The sequence below is a fragment of the Calypte anna genome, chromosome 4A (genome assembly GCF_003957555.1).
Source record: "Calypte anna isolate BGI_N300 chromosome 4A, bCalAnn1_v1.p, whole genome shotgun sequence".
Taxonomy (NCBI): domain Eukaryota; kingdom Metazoa; phylum Chordata; class Aves; order Apodiformes; family Trochilidae; genus Calypte; species Calypte anna.
Genome location: NC_044248.1, coordinates 42,707,681 through 42,724,782, shown reverse-complemented (window position 1 = coordinate 42,724,782; position 17,102 = coordinate 42,707,681).

Sequence of the window (17,102 nt, the reverse complement as noted above, 5' to 3'; positions counted from 1 at the left end):
CTCAAATTTATGAGAAATAATTACCAGTGTGTATGAAAGTTTCCAGTACCCCACACAGGACTGACCGGCATACAGACATATAGAGAACCAATTTATTTTAGGTATTTCATATTCCCTTCCACATTTTTACATGGTTATATTTTTAAAGAGATAACTCCCTCTCACAGAAAAGGGTTATTTTCACCCCTCCAGTGGCAGCCCCTGGGAGTGTTTTCCATCCTTCTCTTCTGCTCCACACTCATGTGCTCACAGGGAAACTTAGGTCATTCCCTTTCTGAGTGTTACACCTCCCAGGTTGTAAAACAAAAATCTGTGGGATTATTTTCTTTAGTTCTGTTTTGTGTGTGTTGTGTCATTGTTCACCTTATTCTTCTCAGACTTTTTTTTGTTGAACTATGTTTATGAAAAGCTAAGTGCAAGCTAGAGCTCAGTGAGTAATGAAATGAACTAGATGTCGAACTTTTTATTTAAACTTTTGGGTAAAATGCTCCCTCTATAAGATGTGAAAGTAATGAATAAATGAATAATGTGTGGCAAAAATATTACGTACGTTGAGTGACATGTATGAGGGATATTATTGAATAATCCTTAGGGGTAAGGAAAAAGAAAATAAGAAAATGCCCCACATACCAAGCTTCTAACCCAACATACTCCTACTTTCCACATACCCAACAAGATGCTGTATTTGAGGCTGTTATTGCAAAATACCCCACTGGACAACAAGTTTGGTTGCTAACAACTATTACAGGTGATGCTTTTAGATAACAGAGGCCTTATAATCCTTTAAGGGGGTAATTTGTTTTCTTAAGATCCTGCATACTGGTGGAGTGTTATCCTGCGTGGTGACTTCTACTTAGAGAATAAGTATATGTGTGAAATGGTCTGGGAAACCCTGACCTTTCTTGTAGTCATTGGAAAGGTCTCCTAGTCTCAAATCCTGAAAAATTCTGGTTCTTAGTTTAGTGCTGTGGGCTCTTGACATAATGATAACACTTTCTGGAGCTAGAAATGGCAGAAATACTCATTTCATGCGTGCTTGTAGATTCTGTGTTTTGAAGTTTTGATCTCCCTGTGTTTCAGTTTTTTGTCTGTTAAACATGCTTGGCATTCCTGCCTTTCTGCAGTCCTTTTGTCGATTAAAACTGCAACATCTCAAGGACAAGGGCTGTCTCTTTCCCAGATATTTTTGTCACCTGGTACAATGAGCCTGCGGATGCTATCATGCGATATTTTAATTGGGTGTTACAAAGAGTGCACTAGACAATGCAGTAAAAATGAGTATTATCCATCATAAACCCGACAGTATTGCAAATTAAAACAGCACAATCTGGACTCTGACATTGGCCTGTGAATAAAAACTTGAGATGTGATGTCTTCAGGCTGTCACATAGTGTGGGATTGGCATGAAGACAATGCAGTGGAGCTGTCTACCTGATTTATTTTGATATGAAACGAGCTAATCTCCTGATATTAATTTCTTGTTTTGCTGGTTGATGCATGAAGACTTCAGGATTTAGAAAGCTTGTAGCTGGTTATCTCTCCTAGCTTTCCTTTTTGATTCTCTGTCAAGGATCCTTTTCAAAACTGGGCACAGATGCTAAAAGTGAGGTGCCTGCAGTTAGAGTCAGCCAAACCTCTTTACCAGATACAGGTGTAACACAGTTTTCTGGGGAGTAATTAGGGCAGTTTTCACCTCTCACTGATCCTTGAGAAAGGCTATGGCACTGACTGGACAAAGCCCCAGAACCACCCATGTCTTTAGTTCCCAAATCACTTTTCTCGTGTTCTTATCTACCTTTCAAACTCAGCATCTTGACTTAGAGTCTGAAAGCACCTTCCTGACATTTGAGTGCTCACCAGGGCACCAGATCATCAACTGAACAACTAAAAGAAGAGATCATGAAGGGGTGAGCTGGAAGTGAGAATTTCATCTGTGCCTTAGGATAGATACATAGTACATCTTTGTTCCTGGTATCTCCTTTTATGTCTCCTCCTTATATTGTTTCAATATTTCTTGCTTGAAGCAAGAGAGATGTTTTGTTAGTGGACCCTTGGAGAAAGAGGCAAAGAAGGTCCCTGCTGCCTGCTGAAATCCTTGTTTCAAATCTTTTTACTTCACATCTGTTTTTGAAGGGAGAGTCAGGCTTTCAGGAAGGGAAACCAAAATCTTAAAGGGTCTTACGCCATCAAGTAATAAAAATAGTGCAGACATCTTAACAGTTTTTCTTTTTTTTTTTAAATTGAGGCTTAAATCAATAATGTCACTGTGTTGCCTGTGCCGATGGAATGTAATGTGTATTGTACCCGAGGTAGGTTGCTGGAGCTAATTTTCTCTAGTGTTTTCTCTTGGCACCAACAGCATCCCTCATTAGTTCCTTTATTAGTACATTTAAATACCCTTTTAGCATCATTAAGCCAGCAATGGCTTTACTCATTGCTCAGCAGTGTTCACACTGGCTGCAAAGGGTCTTTCCAACAAATGTTGTGTTGCAGTTGAAGGTGATGCTCGGTGCTTGTTTTGTGTGAGTTGTGCTCTGTCTCTATACCTGCTGTACATCTGCTCCGTGCCATTTGCTGATCACCTCTTTAGCTGTCCCAGTTTAGACATGTGGGGCACACCGCACTGATTCTGCTCAGCACAGCCATCTGGTAACACCTCAACGTGTGAACCAAGATACAAATTTGGAAGCATGTTTGGAAACAGCTGTGAAGTCTGCACAGTAATTATCTGCTGCTGGCACAGTGGCCACCTCACTGAAAACTGGAACACATGGAGGTTTAATGTCAGCAAAAGACCTGAGGTGTAACTAACATTGAGTGCAGTTAGGCACAGCCTCAAGCTGGTGGCTAAATTGGGCTCCTGCTGAGGGAACCCCACAGCAGAGGCAGTGAATCACTCAGTATTCTGCACCTTTACCAAAAATCAAAAAATGTCCCTGGCTGAGGGATAGAATTCTGTTGGGGCTGGTGGAATTACTTGAGACCTTACCTGGAATCTTTAGGCTACATAGAGTGGGGGCTTCAAAGTGAAGGGCTTCAAAGTTTTGTTTGACAACAGCGTACATACAGAGCAGAAAACCTACCTGATAAGAGAACGGAGGAGGGCATCTCCTCTTGTTGGAGCTCATGTGGCTGGCTCAGAGGTGGAGAAAAATATAGCTTCTCTGAGGATACACATGCTACAAACCTTCCTTCCTGGAAGGCATCTGCAGGTGCAGTGTTCAAGCATTGGGAGAACTCCCTGAAGCCAGGGGCAACGGGCAGGAATCTGCTGTGCTGCAGTGCAGCCCCAGCATGATGTTTTGCATGGCCACCATCCAAATCTCCATCTGCCTTTCATCAGGTATCATCTACTATCATCAAGCCACCTCATGTTTGTTCTTTCAGGGTCCCAGAGACCTTGTATCCCTTCCCAAGTCACTCCAAAGCTCTTGAGCTCCTGAATTCCTCTACCATAGACTGGCACTGCTCACTTAGACAAAAGCTCTCATCAGTGGAGATGTAGCTGCAAAGAGCAATAGCTCAGATGCTCAGAGCCCCTTCTGAGGGTGCCCATCCCTGTTGATACAATGGGAAGACAGGAATAGGCAGTGGATAACAAAGGTGCCACAAGTGATTGAATAAATATTGGCTCCAGCCTCTCTCTAAGGGCACTCTGTGCAGAAAGACTGGCAAGATCATGGCATCACAGAATCATGCAATGGTTCTGATTGTTCGGGTCCTGGGGGTGTGCACTTTGGACAGCCACCCCCAGCAGGCAGAGCCAACCCCCCATGGGACACAACTCCATGAGACAGGCAGTCAGCACAGAGGGACAGCAGGGACAGCCAGGTTGTGTGATCATTGCTGATTTATTGGAGCCAGGGCCGTGGTGGTGCCGGGGGTCTCGGGGACGGTGTCTCCGCAGATGCCCGGTGCTGGGCTCAGCTCAGCATCGGCGTCTGCGTCTCCCCCTGCTCCGCCGCCTCCTCCTGTACCGGCGCCTTCTTGACCTGGACCGGCGATAGCTCCTCCCACGACGGCGTCGAGAGCGGCTCCGGTACCGGCGGCGGCGGCTGCGGGACCTGCTTCTCCGGTACCGGGCCATGGTGGGACTGGCTGAGTGGGCTGGGCCTCCTGCTTTTATAGGGGTTCCAGGGTGGGGCCCTTGGACACCTCACCACTTGCATCACATTGGCTCCAGGGAGCCTTCCAGCAGCACGGTCTCCATGGCTACCGGCCAGCACCAGAACCAGGGGGGCAGTGGGGATGCCAAGGGTGTTAGAGATGATCCAGTTCCAACTCTTCTGCCACGGGCAGGGACACCTCCCACCAGAGGAGGTTGCTCAAGGCACCACCCAACCTGGCCTTGAACACTGGCAGGGAGGAGGCAGCCACAGCTTCCCTGCGGAACCTCTGCCAGTGTCTCACCACCCTCACACTGAAAAATTTCTTCTTAATGTCTAAATTAAAATCTCCCCTCTTTGAGTTTAAAGCCATTACCCCTTGTCCTACCTTTCTGTGCCCTTTAAACAGTACTCCAGTTGAGGTCTCATAGGAGCAGAGGGGAAGAGTCACCTCCCTTGACCTGCTGGCCACACTGCTTTTGACACAGCCCAGGATGCCTTTGGCTTTCTGGGCTACAAGTGCACATTATGGGCTTTTGTTGAGCTTCTCATCCACCAGCACCCCCCAAGTCCTTCTCCTTGGGGCTGTTCTGACCCCATTCTACACCCAGCCTGTAAATGTCCTTGGAATTGCTCCAACCCATTTGCATGACCTTTCACTTGGCCATGTTGAACTTCTTGTGCCTTGCATGGGCCCACCCCTCAAGCCTGTGGAGGTCCCTTTGGATGGCATCTATTTCTCCTTGGGATGGCATCTCTTTCCTCCAGTCTGTTGACCACACCACACATCTTGGTGTTGTAGCAAACTTGCTGAGGGTGCACTCAGTTTCACTGTCCTGGGATGTGCTCTATCATGGAGCTCCATGGGCTGCAGATGGAAATCTTTTCAAACCAGGGGATGGGCTGGGGATGTGAAAACAGAATTCAGACCCAGCACAGGAGCTGGCAAGTAGGGGCATCTCCATTCTTGGAGCTGTGTGCTGGTCCTGGACGTGCACACCCATGGGATGGACACACTCAGCAGACACCAGGGACGCCCACCCATGGACAGCCACCCCCAGGAGGCAGAGCCAACCCCCCACGGGACACAACTCCATGAGACAGGCAGTCAGCACAGAGGGACAGCCGGGACAGCCGGGTTGTGTGATCATTGCTGATTTATTGGAGCCAGGGCCGTGGTGGTTCCAGGGGTCTTGGGGACGATGTCTCCGCAGATGCCCGGTGCTGGGCTCAGCTCAGTATCTGCGTCTGCGTCTCCCCCTGCTCCGCCGCCTCCTCCTGTACCGGCGCCTTCTTGACCTGGACCGGCGATAGCTCCTCCTACGGCGTCGAGAACGGCTCCGGTACCGGCGGCGGCGGCTGCGGGACCTGCTTCTGCGGTACCGGGCCATGGTGGGACTGGCTGAGCAGGCTGGGCCTCCTGCTTTTATAGGGGTTCCAGGGCGGGGCCCTTGGACACCTCACCACTTGCATCACATTGGCTCCAGGGAGCCTTCCAGCAGCACGGTCTCCATGGCTACCGGCCAGCACCAGAACCAGGGGGGGATGATGGGCACCCCCATGGATGGAGTGGTGGTGCCAAGGGCTCTGGTGTGGCTGGTGATGATGCTGTGGAATGCTTGCTCTCCATTCACCCTGCTCTCATTCTTTCTTGGAACAAGTTATTTCTCTGTACCGTGGTTGCCCATCCAATTACCTTCACAGATAGGGAAAGGGCCACAACATGGCATTCTAGCTGCCACTTGTCTCTGTTTCATACCAGAAATAATTTTGAATTCACTCATTTCAGGGCGATCCTTCCCATGTCATGTTGTTCTGCAAGCATGTCTTGGGGTCTTCTGTTACGTTTTATGCATTGAGGGCAGACCAAAATTAGGCCAGTGAAAGATCCCATGATAAATTTCTGGCTGGCGTGTGCCACCCTTGGAATGTGACCTGATCCACTTTGGTATTCTGTTAGCAGCAGGTGTATAAGAAAGTTTAGTAAACTGGACTATAAAAAATTACGACCCGGTTGAATGTGTACGAGATAAGTGAACTTGCATGTTTCCTGATAGAGATGGTGATGGGAAGGAAAAGTGTGTAGTACTCTTAATTACAAAGGACCACAGAGCTTTATTTGGTGGGACCCATCCCTGTCCCACTGCACATTTCTAACAGAGCAGAGGCACTGACCAATGCACTGCACAGTGATCTGCCTCTGCTTACAAGGAAACAACACAGGGTACCTGCTGCCGTAAAAGATTGCCGTAAGAGATAAGAATGATAGGACAAGGGCTATTGGCTTTAAACTCAGAGGGGAAATAGACATTTAAGAAGAAATTCTTCCGTGTTTGGGGGTGAGACAATGGCACAAGTTCCACAGGGAAGCTGTGGCTGCCTCCTCCCTGCCAGTGTTCAAGGCCAGGTTGGGTGGGGCCTTGAGCAGCCTCATCTGGTGGGAGGTATCCCTGCCCATGGATCATCTCTAACACCCTTGGCATCCCCACTGCCCCCCTGGTTCTGGTGCTGGCCGGTAGCCATGGAGACCGCGCTGCTGGAAGGCTCCCTGGAGCCAATGTGATGCAAGTGGTGAGGTGTCCAAGGGCCCCACCCTGGAACCCCTATAAAAGCAGGAGGCCCAGCCCGCTCAGCCAGTCCCACCATGGCCCGGTACCGGAGAAGCAGGTCCCGCAGCCGCCGCCGCCGGTACCGGAGCCGTTCTCGACGCCGTAGGAGGAGCTATCGCCGGTCCAGGTCAAGAAGGCGCCGGTACAGGAGGAGGCGGCGGAGCAGGGGGAGACGCAGACGCAGATACTGAGCTGAGCCCAGCACCAGGCATCTGCGGAGACACCGTCCCCGAGACCCCTGGCACCACCACGGCCCTGGCTCCAATAAATCAGCAATGATCACACAACCCGGCTGTCCCTGCTGTCTCTCTGTGCTGACTGCCTGTCTCATGGAGTTGTGTCCCGTGGGGGGTTGGCTCTGCCTCCTGGGGGTGGCTGTCCATGGGTGGGCATCCTTGGTGTCTGCTGAGTGTGTCCATCCCATGGGTGTGCATGTCCAGGACCAGCACACGGCTCCAAGGATGGAGATACCCCCACTTGCCAGCTCCTGTGCTGGTTCTGAAGCCCATCTCCACATCCCCAGCCTGTCTCTTTGTCCCAGCCCATCTCCATGGTGTTGGGGAAATAGTGATCTGTAGCCCATGGAAGTCCTTGGTTGTGGAGATTGCTGCTTTCCTTCCAGAGGTTGGAGTAGATGGCCAGTGTCCTGTTTTTTATTTTTTGCTTTTTAGCTTAGTGCAGCTCTCAACAATTTCGAGGTGTTTGGATGTTAAATATTTTGCTTTTCCATGATGTGGCTTAAAACACATCTTGAGAAGGCCTTTTGAACTCAGTTTCCAATTATTTCTTGTCAACTTGGAAATCTTCTTCCTGGTCTCACATGATAATTACACAGTAGGATATCTGCCAACTTTGCTGAAACTACTTCTAGAGTAAAGTAAAACTCAGGAGATCCAGGGATGACATGGGAAAGTAGCTAGTGCTAAATTGAAAGGAAGACTATTCTGAATTACACATAGTGTTCACAAATCATTTCTTACAAGGAAATTAATTCTGTGATGTAGAAACAGTCAGCAGAATTTCTTCATCTATTGATAATTTTGTCTTCAGGTCTTTCGGAAAGGCTGAAGTCTCTGGTTTGCTGCTGTCACTAGCATAGCTCAGCCCCCTGATTTTTAGCTGCTGCACAGAGGACAAGACTGAAGGGTGTGAATAGCTGGTGCAGTGAGGTGCCTGTGTCAAACTGCAGTTTCTAGAGCAGAGTTATGTGAAAAATAATTCCTATTCACCTGGCCATCTAGGACTTCAAGAGGAAAATAGATTATATGAAGTGCAATACTAGCAATGTTTTGGAAAAAATGAAGTGGGTGGATTCAAGTGGCTCTTCTTACTGCCAGCAGTGTATCTGGAGAGGAGGGAAAGGCAGTGATGGAATGGGATATGATATAGGATAACCCTTGGGATATTGTATTCCTTGGGGTATTGTGGTTCATCTTCTTTCGTGTTACTATTCTTTTATCTTTTTCTTTTATTATTCTTTTTTACATTCCTTGTTTCAGTCCCTGATGCAGATTAGCGTGGCATCTTTACTAAATTAAAATATTCTTCTTCTACACCATGGTAACTTCTTTATTTTCTCCAGTTGGAAATAAATAATTTGCAATTTTAATTCCAGCACCTTCTCTTTTTCATCTTTCTCCATCTGCTCAAGTGCCTGTTTAATGTCATGGATGAGATTAACAAGCAATTTACACCCAGGTGTGCACTCATGCATGTTTCCCCATATTCTTCTTTTCTTTTAAATGACTTTCCTAGTTGTGTTTTTGGTTTTGTTGGGGTTTTTTTCCCCCATTTACTAACAGAATGATAAAGTCATGCATATCAGAGCTGAAAAGAATGTGTTCTATTAGAATCTTCCAGGTTCTGACTCTATGGTCTTGAAACTGTTGGGGTAGGTGCTTTTGCCTCCTGAAATTCCCCCAGGCCTGTTTGTGAGTCCACTCAAGACAACAGAGTAGGCATCTACTGGTAGCACAGTTTCCTCTGTATTCTACAGAGCTCTTTTGTTTTGTTTCCTTCCAAACATCCAAATTAAGGTGGATTTTACTGGGGACTTTTCTGTCTTCTGGAGTTACTGAATATATGTTACAAATTATAAGTTGTACATACACGTTCATGCACAATAAAGTGCATATTCTAATACCCTGGGTAAGATGAGGAGGTGTGAAGAGAATCATAATAACTCAGTGCTGAGTGAAATCAGGAAATAAGATTTTCATGTAGCTTTATCCATGTTATTCACAGAGTATCACTGACACATCTGTGTTCCACAGTTACCTGGAAAATAAAATGAGAAAGGTTCTTGAGTTTGCTACTTAATAAAGGGAGATGCTCCTGAGCTACTGTTATAGTTCCTCTATCTTAGGTCTACTATATAGGTATTCACACCAAAGGATCAAAAGCAAACACTCACAAATGTGGGAAAACATTTGCTTTCTCCCATTCTGCATTTTGGAATCTAAGATTTATGCCCTGCCTGCTGCAGAATCTGGTTTTTCATATGAGATTCCTGTGGTGCAGGGGAGGGAGGATCTGAACTTGGCTTTTCCACCTCCTAAACCAGTGTCATGGTCTACAGCTTGGCAATACCTTGTTATGTTTTGTGTGTTTGCTTATGTGTCTGCCAGTGGAAAAGAAACAACTCTCAAAACTGATGCATAAAGATAACATTTAATTACAAACATTCAGTTTCTAAACTATAGAGTTTCTTTAGTCAAAAGGACTGCTAGTTAGTTGGCTTACAGCAGAAAGAATAATTTTTTTTTCTCTCCCAAATTCCAATAGATGATCTGCCTCTGCAGAGTTTTATGGAACCCAGTATTGAAATAAGAATGTCTTGAGAACTGTTATTTTTCAGTGCACCTGAACCATTGTTGCCAAAGATTCGGGTTTTGTCTCTTTTCCATAATTACTTCAGCAGCAGTGTCTTGGTTCTCTCATTTCTCACTTCCTTCTGTCATCAGAGAGATTTTCATGCTTGCATTTAAGGTTTTGTTTTGTTTTACATGGCTTCCTGGAAAATGTTAATTGCAATTTTTCATGAGGGGACTTGGTATTTATTCTTTCCTGTAGGCTACCTGACCCTTATAAGCATCTCATTGTGAGCTTGTTGTGGTTTAAACCCCATGGGCAGGTCAGTACCACACAGCTGGACATTTTCTACATCCATGCTGTTTTATTGCATCCACAAGGATGTTAGTTGATCATCTGACAATTCCTCTAACTATATATTAATTTGTAAACAACATTGTATTCTTGGTACCATCCCTTTAGGGTTGGCACAAGGTTGGGATCTCATGCTAAAAAATGTCTTCTAGCTATATTGGACATTTTAAAAAATAAAGGTGAAAACCCTTGCCTGTCTGTGTAAACAACAAAGGAAATGGGTGACAGCCTGAAATGTTCTGTGCATGCACACACACAACCCTGGTTCAAAGGCAGGAGCAGATACACAAACAGATGGCTTAAAGTAAATTTTTTTACCTTGTAGTTGAATCATTCCAAATGACAAATGAAAATGAGTCCTCCAGTATACAGCCTAAGCTTTACTATAGAAAAAAACAGAGCCAGCTACCCATCCCCGGTGTATTTATAAGGGTAGCTACAAGGACTGTAAAAAAATGTGAGAGATCTGAGATTTTTAATATTCAAATGTGAGTCTTTAGTTTTTCTGAGGCAGACAGGGAAAAAATCACACAAATTGTGATTAAATTTCCCATATTCTCTTCAGACTAATGTCTGAAAATAATTTGTTCTCATACATGTAGTGAGCACACGGGACTGAAGCTGTTTTATAAATTTTGTGATCTTTTAAAACCAATACAGATGGTGGCTGTAGATAAAATGTTTGTTGTCTCACTCCCTTATTCAGATGATTTGATTTTGTCGAGCAGGATTTGTAGCAGTAGGGATATGTGTGGAGGAAGCATTTGTAGGCTGAAGCAACTTATTTCTTGTGCATGACTTCATGTGCTCAGGGTGTTATCTAATGGATTTATTTACAGATGATTCTGGTGGTGGAAAAGCCCTTCAGCACACAGGTACTGCTTTATAGAAGACAGAGACAGGAAAAACTTGGACTAGCACATGTAATTTGAATTCTAGCATAGTCCTAATTAAACATCTTTGCATCCCAGAAGGATGAACTAATGTTCCCAGGTGCTGAGCAGTGGTTTTGCTTCATGTTCTTGGTTCTTTACTGAGGGATGCTCAAGAAGGCAAAGCAAAGGGTAATTGTAGTCTGGAGCTGGGGCAGTGGACCACGACAGCCATTAAACCAAACTTCCATTCTGAATAAAAAGACAGAAAAACAGAAGCAGAAGAAACTCAAAGGAAGGACAAAAGGGAAAAAGAAAAATCAGTGTCTAGCAGGGAAACAAGATGGGAAAGACAGCACTGAAGATAATTAGAAGATGAACCAAGTTGGTTTGTGGTTTTGGGTTTTTTTTTTTGGGGTGGGGGTAGGAGGAGAAAGGAATGAAAACCACAGCATCTGTGATTCTATTAATGCTTGTATAATGATATATTTTCTCAGGTGTCCATTGTGAGATTTAGAAATGGTGCAGTTTTATCTTTGAACACAGAGCAGCTTTGCTTAGACCCCTGTCTTGCATTAACAGGAGGTTATTCAGCCTCCATTACCACAGAGCCTCAAAACTACTCCTGCCTCCAAACCTCAAATGAAAGTGTTTGACTTTGAACTGTTGAAATTATTATGTTAATGAAATAGGGAAAAACATTTTGTTGTTGTTGTTTTAAAATCTAAACTTCTGAGAATTTCCACTTGGAAGTATCAAAGCTCTATGTTAATATTTTTGGTCTTGATTTAGGACCAAAATTTGAAATTTCTCATGTCTGTACATCAGAGGCTGTCTTTTTTTGCATAGTATCCAGCTCTGTCCATCTCTTTTCAGGCAGCCCAAAGCCTTATGGTCAGAAAAGAGTGGTTTGATACTGTGGACAGAAAATAGCATGTTTCACTTTCAGCTTTTCTTTCTCCCATCTCCCTTGCCCCAGCTGCCATCAGTCTGCAGCAATCACCTGTGTTTTTCACTGCTGTCACTCCTTATTTGAGAAGACTGAACTGTTCCTTTTTTACGTGCAGTTCAGCCTGGCATTCCAGGTTTATATGACTGACAAATTCATATTGTTATGCTAATGAGGCATGCAGTCACCTGCATGTTGAGCTCCTTCCTGTCAGAATGTTCAGTGTCCCACAAGCTTTGTTTTTTGGAAGGATCTTATGAAATTAATCAGCTAACTCCAGAATCAGCTCCTATCCTACCACAGAAAACTGGAAGAAGCTTTTCTGCTATATGTACTCTGTACCTTTGGGCTGTGGTGGAATTGTATACTCTTAGATAATGGATTTTATAATTTTAAAACATTACCAGCAGTAGCTCCAGATCCCATGGAAAGGTGCCACTATATCCATAAAGCTTTGTCTTCTCTTCACCATTGACTTCACTGAGCAGCCAGTCCAGTGGAAATCCCTCCTTCAGTCCTGGGATATTAGATGTAAAACAGATCCAAAAGCTGTAGGGTCTATAGAGAGGACTTTCTGGTTAGCACAAAATCTGCAAAACGAGATTTAGTAAGAGAAAGGGAGCTCAGTCAAGTAAATTACTCTTCTGGATTCCCATTGCACTGGAAATGTTTCTTCAACAGCCACTGAGAGTTTCACACAAAGAGTGATGCCCTTGATAATTTTTTCATCAGCTGGGCTGTTGGGTGTTTCAGCTTCTTAGAAGCTCATTTCTTCCTCATTTCTTTTGAGGTATTTCACCAGTGTTTCCCTCTAGGATCCTGTTTCTATGGCAGATACATAAATAGCCAGAGCAGTTCAATACAGTTTTTCCCCTGGTGTGCCATCCAACTTATTTTTAATGTGGTGTCCTGCAACCTTACTGGGGAGATCAGCTTTAGGGTACCATGTTTTATGGCCACCCTGAGACCTAGCAAATGTGATTTTATTTATACTTCCTACTATGTCATCTGGCTGTGAGATCCACAAGTAAATCATATCCTGTGCCAAAGAAAGTATTGTCTTGTGGCTGATGATTTCTTTTCACTTTCTCTGGTATTTCTGTTTCTAAAACTCAATCAGTAACCACTCTATTCATTTTCTGCAAATCAGTTAAGATGCATTAGAAGTGTTCCTTTCGCAAGCAGAGGAGTTTAAATTCTGTCATATGTAAACTATACCAAATCTCTCATTTCTGTGGAGTATTGTTGCCTTTCTCTGCAAATCTTCTGGTTACCTCTATCCTTTTTTTCCCCCTGCATTTGAAGGTCAAATATGGTGGGCCAACAGCCCAGGGTATGTAGGAAAAGCACCTTATTTCATGAGACTCAGTGCTGACTGATTCAGTAGTAAAAGAGCTCTGTGTACATGCAGTGTTGTTAATAGAGGATTTTAAGTTTCTTTAATAAAAAAAAAATCTATAGACCTCAGTTGCAGAAGGCAAATGAGAAGGCTTGAATGTTTTTATCTTTCCTCCCCCAAGCTGAGGATTTTCAGTGCGTTGCTTTTGCCTTTTCAGATCAAAATCCTGATTTTTGTCATGATTGTTCTCATGTTAGAGAATGGGAAGGTCCAGAGAGAGATGGATGAGACAGGCTGGCTGTAGAAATTTTTGCAGTAGCCACCCCTTGGGGGAAAGAACAGATCAGAATATATGAGACAGAGGAATTGCTCTGGTGGAAGAAAGCTGAGGCTTCTGTCAATTAATTTATTTTAGAATTATCTTCCTGGCAGCTAATGAGATATGAAGGGGCAGGATTTTGTTGTACAAGGAGTTGATTGTTTACATCTGAGGCAGAAATATGACTTCACCTGTTTATGTTTCCTGAAGTATTAAGAGAAAACATAAGCATTCCTATAGGGCTTTTTTTAAAAAAAATAAATTAATGGGAGCGGCAATGGAGTGTCAAAACCTGTTGAAAAAGGCTGTTCCCTATTATATGTTACCTATTTTTACACCATATAAAAATGAGTTGATTTCTTCTAAATCCTGTATGATTTTCTAGTTGGGGTGGTATTCTGAATTTTGAAATTAAATTCTTTGTTGGTCTTAGCTGGAGTTTTTAGTTTTTTAGCCTTTCAGAATTATGGAAACCACAAAGTATAGAAAGGAACTATTGGGTAGTGTTGGTAGGTTTAAAGTTTCCAGAGGGAGATGATCTTCATGTGGAAAGTACATATATCCTCTGTATAAGGAATATGCAGTGTGGTAGATGAAGAGCAAACAGCAGCTATAAGGAGGAGCTGTAGTAGGACTATTGATTAGAAATTGATGAAGATACCTTTTATCTGGAAAATTCAGCATAAAAAATCATTAGGCATGATCAAGCTTGCTGATTAATTTGATCTTCTAATCTGCCTTGTATCTGGAAAACAAAGTCTGTGCCAGAAACACCTTCATTACATAACTGAATGTCATTCTCTTGGGATAAAACATCTGAGAATTACACTGACATAAGAGAAAAGTGAAGACAGCCTAAATGACATGGGGGGAAACCAGAATTTTCTTCCAAAAGGCAGGAGGCTGTTTACATTTATGTCTGTCATACCCAGTGCTTAAAAGGTCAATATAGCTTTTCTTTTAGAAAACAATAGATTAAAGGGTATAACAGTAAGTCACCAAGCACTAACAAAATATGTACTGACATTGAAAAAGTGCTGACATTTTGCAAGAGGTGCTCTGGGAGTCAATGGAAAACACTGGAGAAGGAAAATTATGTAGTTGCAAACATTAAGAAGAATTAGTGTTACCTTTTTTAGTTAAGCACAGGATCATTCCGGAGAGTGAAAGTATTTGCAATTCAATAGTGGTATTGAGTTAAGGCATTTGGGCCTGAATTTAGATTCAGAGCAGCTGATGTGGAACTGGGAGCCTGATACCAGCCCAGATTGTGGAATTGCTTAGGAGCATCTGAGCCTGGAGTGAAGCAAAATTAGGAGCAGTTCCTTGACAACTGTCGTTCAGGTAATCCCAAATTGTACTTCTTGGAAGAGAAAGCTGCGTTTTTGGCAAGTCAGTATTTGTGTTTGTTACTATGTTTTTGTGCCTTAGGGAAATAAAACCCCAGTCCTTCCTTTCAGGCTCTCTCTGATACGGAAGATCATGAATCAAGTGAGCAGTCTGAGAGGGTTCCTCACTGCTCTTCTGATGACTCCTGTGCTGTGCCTGCTTGCTGAAGGAGTCACCCTCAGCTCCTGGCAGAAAAATCAGTGCTGATTACAGAGAAGGAGGAGAGCAGAGAAAATGTAAAGGTGCTTGGCTTGAGGCAGCAGCCAGGGGATATGCAGGAACACAGAACTCACCATTAAAGCAAACCCCTGCAAAAGTGGCAGAATTAATGTCACAGAAGGACTTCCTCCCCTGAAATAAGCTCTTACTGGCATTAGTCCAACTGAGCTTTGATGAAATGTTAGTCCAGCTGCTTTTTCCCTTTTGGAAAAAAGGCAGCATCTTTCTCCCCAAGTCCAGGGGTATAAAGATGTTTAGCTGGCTGAGAGCAGAGAGAAACCTGGAGCAGGAGTAGCTCATTTTGCTGTCAGTAACATCTAGCATGGTGTTTATTGGCTGTGCTCAGAAAGGTCCAGGCCAGCTAGGACAGAAGGTGCCTTCAAAATGAAGAATGGCCACCTTTCCCGAGGTCACCCATTGCTTGTCCTTTGGTGCTGTTTGAATGCAAAGGCCCTAGTTTATAGGGAAGTTTATTCAAACAGGGTGAGGGAGACTGACTTTTAAATGGCTCACCTCTGCAGCTGAAGGAGAAAAACAAACTCCCTAACAGTAATTCACAGTAATTATCCAAATGATTTTCCAGCAGAGATTTATGCTAGGAGCATGTGGAAGTCAAAGCATGAGGCAGGGTTAAAGAAAATATGTCTGCATTGTGTTCTTTAGGCATTGACCTACTAATCACTCCCTTTGAATGGTTGTTTTCTGAATTAAATAGCTAATGTTTATAAAGCTTTTTAGAAAATGTAAGTAGAAACACCTTGCAAGTGCTCTCTGTTATTGTTACATTGAATTAAGAACAACAATCATCTATCTCAGTTGTAGAGCAAATCCAGCTCCCATTGTTTTTAACAGTATGGATTTGGTCTAGGCTAATGAGTAAGCTAAAGCTGATGTCTTTTCCATGTCATTTAGGGAGAAAAGCCATTTTATTTCCCAACATTGTCATTATACACAGAGACTCTAATGGGAGTGCCATGCCTTTTTTCTTTATGTTTAACAGCTGGTCCTACAGGTATTATTAACTCAAATGGTGCAAAAGATATCGTTGGACTGGAGATCTAGCTGAAAACAGCAGAGATAAAGCCTTTCCAGTAGAGATAAATAGCTTAGAGGTGACAGGATGTCCTCCCTGAAGACAACAGTGGATTCTTCAACAAGTTCACGTTGTTGTTTCGGAGTACTGAAGTAGCAGCTTTGATTGCCATCTCTTCTCAGCAAAGGTTTGTGAATAGAAATCACTGCAATTTGGGAAATTTGGTTCAAATTGCTCACCTTTCTACATTTTCACTTCTGTTTCTAGGGTAGCACGTGGAGGCTGCAGAGTCCTATTTCTCAGCTGTACCTACTGTGAAAAATATTCACCACCTTGGAAACTTATTCCAGCAGAGGTTTGTTTCTTGTCTTGTCTGCCAGCTCTTGTAACAGCACAAAACAGGGTGTAACACAGCACCATCTTAAGCATCATTGTTTTGGAAAACTTGGAGATGCACTGAAATGCAAATCTTATACTCCATAACTTTTCTTACTGCAGGAGGTGAGTGACTGCAAATGGATAAGGATGAAATCATATTTGAGAAAACTGGCTTCAGCAAAGAGAACAAGAACTCTTCAGCAAAGAGAACAAGACAAAGTTCTTAAACCCTTTATTTTATTCATGCTGCCTGGAGCAGGTATTTATGGTGCAAGCCCACTTGGCCATTATTTGCCTACATATTTTTCTTTTATCACCCCACAGCCACAGTGTCTGAGAATCTTACACAGGCATTGTAATTGCAGTGTTGTGTTACAGAACATAATGCTTCAAGGAAGGATTTTTTTACTGATGAATGTCACCAGCAAGTGCCAAACTGCTGTGTTCTCATCTCCTGTGTTTACTTTACTAAAAGCCAGCAGAGTGCTTCCCTGACTTTACCACTCCCCTGTGTACAGCAACTTTGTATTGATGCTTGCTGTATAACACTGTGCTATGTGATTTGTTTCTCTTTTCTGAGCAGACCCATTCATTTTCCTTTAAAAACATGCCAGCAATCAGATGTCTCTTAGCTCCAGCACTTTTTAGCATTCAGAAGCAGGAAAGTTAAGTAGCATTCTTTAAACCCTTTAAACCCCCCATGCAAAATGTCCACTCATCCACC